Source organism: Gossypium arboreum, chromosome 10, assembly GCF_025698485.1.
Source record: "Gossypium arboreum isolate Shixiya-1 chromosome 10, ASM2569848v2, whole genome shotgun sequence".
Lineage (NCBI taxonomy): Eukaryota > Viridiplantae > Streptophyta > Magnoliopsida > Malvales > Malvaceae > Gossypium > Gossypium arboreum.
Genome location: NC_069079.1, coordinates 50,995,222 through 50,999,196, shown reverse-complemented (window position 1 = coordinate 50,999,196; position 3,975 = coordinate 50,995,222).

The window sequence follows — 3,975 nt, the reverse complement described above, 5'->3', positions numbered from 1 at the left end:
CTCCGCTTTTGGTCGATGAATCTCGGTGATATACTTTTTTGAACTCGGTTAGAAAGAATTCCCAAGTCACTTGCTCTCTAGGCACCACAAGTCGAGTACTCCACCAATAGTAGGCGGACTCGCGTAGCAAGGAGATGGTACACTTTAAGCACTCATCGTTGTGCTGGATAGCTCATCAAGCACCGGATAGTGTTATCTAACCATAATTCAGCTCGCTCGGCATCATCATCATCCGTAGCCTTAAATTCAGTGGCCCCATGTTTTCGAATCCTATCGATTGGGGCTTACGACCTTATTGGGTCGATCACCGGAGGTATTGTAGGTGCGGGGTTGCATTAAGTCGGGAATGGAGGTGGTGGAACAGTAGTGTTGGTTGAATGTATTGATTAAACCATTCGTTCATCACACTATAAAAGGCTTGCTTAGCCTCGTCATTAGGATTGCTGGCCATAGGTTGAGAGTCCGCGCTTTGTCCCTTGCGCGGAGCAGCGCCACACTCTCCACATCATCAGCTATCGCTTCGGTTGGGATCGGGATCCATTGCTATAAACAAACATGAAGTCAAATTGTCGAATTCATCACACTATCGATTCATCATTTAATGGCATGTATAGCTAGACCCCAAACACATCACGGTAGTCCTAGAATCGACTAAACCGTGGCTCGATACCAATAAAATTGTAACACCCCAAACCCGAGACCATCGCCGTGTCGGACCCGAGGGTTAACAAACCAAGTTCACATGTTTTTGCCCACCAATTTGACATTTCCAGTCAGGCTGGAAAACTGCGTCACTGTCGCCTTAAAATCATATCTCGAGTTTCAAAACTCGGAAACTGGTTTCGTAAATTTTCCTGAATTTAGACTCATATATACATCCATGGGTTTATTTCTAGGATTTTTGGTCGGGCCAATTGGTACAGTTTATTAGTTAAAGTTACCCAAGTTACAGGGATCGACTGCTCTGACCTTCGCGCGGTATAACTTGAATATCTCTCTGCACAGGGCTTTAATGCTGGTGTCGTTTGTTTCTAATGAAACTAGACTCAAAATGGAATCTGTACATATAAGGTATATCTCCTAATTCTTTTGGATAATTTATAGTGAATTTTTAAAGTTGCGACAGGGAACCCAGAAACCATTCTGGCCCTGTCTCACAATAGCTTTAATATCTCTTAACCTGTAACTCCTATGACCGTTTCGTTTCTTCCATACGAAAATAGACTCATCAAGGTTCATTTACATAGCTTATTCACTATTTGATTCCATTCCTATGAATTATGGTGATTTTTCACATTCACGCCACTGCAGCTGGCAGCATCTGTTTTAAGGTAGGACTTACCTATTTGGTAGTCTCCATGATTCAACTAATCTTGCCATACATAGGTTCATATATGATCATTTTAACCATGCCAATGGCTGATCATATGACCAACATTCCCATTTCCAAACCATAGCCACATCATGACCCCAAATATATATACATACAACCCACAATAAGTCTAAGTTCATGCTCCCTTTCGAGCCATTTTAGCATGGCCATACATACTTACATTACAACGTATTTAACAAACAAGAGGTAGTCCTATACATGCCATCTCAAGTTCAACCAAAATTTATACCAAAATGGAGGCTTGATAGTGTGGATGACTTGACTTCAACGATCCCAAATCCGATTGCCTCGGCGAAATCTAGAAAACTAAGAGCCAAAGCAACGGGTAAGCATTTTTATGCTTAGTAAGTCTCAAGGAATATAATGAACTATAATTTACAGCAATACATTCACATAGCCAAATGCATCATTCAATTCAATAACTGAAATTCATTAGTCGATTGAGCGAATGTTGCTCAAACACGTCGACTTTCCAATGCACATATAACGTACCTTATCCTTTGGGCTGTCCGAGTGTACTAATTAAATTCATTTCAGCAACCAACACTCACCTCCAGCCCAAGATTCTTGAATATAACCGGATATAATCACGTGCACAAATGCCTTTGGTCTTAGCCGGATAGAATAACTTCATACGAATGCCTTGGGCCTTAGCCGGATATAACCACTAGCACAATTGCCTTGGTCTTAACCGGATAGAATTTCCAACATAATTGTCTTCGGCTTAGCCCGATATCATTCAATTTCTCATGCACATACATCAATAATCATTGGACATACATATTTCATTTTTCGTTACTAAGGCTCAAACACAATTAATATCATTAGCATATTCGCCTTGGGACTTAGCCGGGTGGAATTCAAATACTCATACACACATAATCAATAATCATACACATCCATATTTCATCTCACATAATTCAAGTAAGGTCACTTCTTGAGGACTTACCTCGGATGTTGTCGAACGGCTTTTTGGCTATTCGATCACCTTTTCCTTCCCTTGTCCAATTGTGGCCCTCTTAGCTCTTGAGCTAATTCAAACAAATTCAATTTATTAAAACCTCATTGTGCTTGCTTATGGCGAATATGACAAGGATTTTAAATGGTCATATGGCCACTCTTTAGCTTGAATACACAATGGTCATGCACATTTTATACTACATCAAGCAATTCAATACAATTTATTTGAGCATCAAGGAAATGCTAAGGCCTTCAATAGGCTACCCAAGGCGAATATTCATGTACATGTTGAGGTCAATTTTGCACTTAATACCTCACAAAAACAGCATGCAATCTACTAATTTATGCTTTGCACATTGTGGCCCAAAACTTATAATATAGCATCAAGCACTTATATGTGTGCTAGGCGAATTGTGCTTGCAATTTCACAAGCATTCTTCCACATTTTCTTCTTTAAATCAATATATTCATCACTTAGTTCATAACCAAACATAATGTGCAATCATATATATGCATATATGAGCATGGCGAATTTTCAAGGTGTCCATAGCCATCCAAAACACAAACTTTTAACTAACATGCAAGAAGCATGAATCATGCTCAAGAATGCATCATGGCCAAGTATGACAATCATGCTCCTTTTCAACTTTAATCATGATAAAACAAGAGAAAACTCAAAATCTTACTCATGAGTAGAAAATCCATCATTGCATGCATCATCATCAAGCTTCACACTTAGCATGCAATGGCTTTATCACTATAACAACTTTGGCCAAATACCATTTCCATGGCATACCAAAGATTTGAGCCATGGCTAACATGCACATCAAGTTAGCAACCAAAACATGCATGAAACTCCCAACACAACCTCATACATACCTTAATCTTGATGCAAACTTAGCCAAATCTCCTTCTAGATCTCTTCCAAACCAAGCATGAAGCAAAAATCCTCCTTCTTCCTTAGTTTTGGCTCAAAGAAAGGATGAACAAAATTTTTTCTTTCCTTCTCTACAACTCACGGCAATGGGGTATGCCACTCTCTCACACATTTTTTTTTTCATTCTTTTCTTACCCATGCTTATTTGTTTACTATTTCTCCCTAATGCCCAACAAAACATGTTTCATGACATGTTTGACCCATATTCTTTGTCATGGCGGCCATTACTTGTAGAAAGGGGAATTTGACATGCAAGTCCATTATTTTGCATGCATGCTTTAATTAGTCATCACCTATTTCCCTATCGTACTTTCAAAGTTCACTACTAAGTCCTTTCTTATAATTTAGCACCTAATTAATAAAAATCGAGACACGAAATATTTACGCATACCAATTCCACATACAATAAGTCACGGAATATAACACTTAATTATTCTTGTGACTTGGGTTTGTGGTCCGAAACCACTCTCGACTAGGGTCACATTCGGGGTGTCACAACTCTCCCCACTCAAGAGATTTTCGTCCCGAAAAGCTTACCGGTAAATAGGTTCGGATATCGCTCTCTCATTGAGTTCTCGGTCTCCCAAGTAGCTTCTTCTATCCCGTGCTTGAGCCATAACACTTTCACTAAGCGGAACCGCTTGTTTCGCAACTCTTTCACTTCTCGTGATAGGATACGAATTGG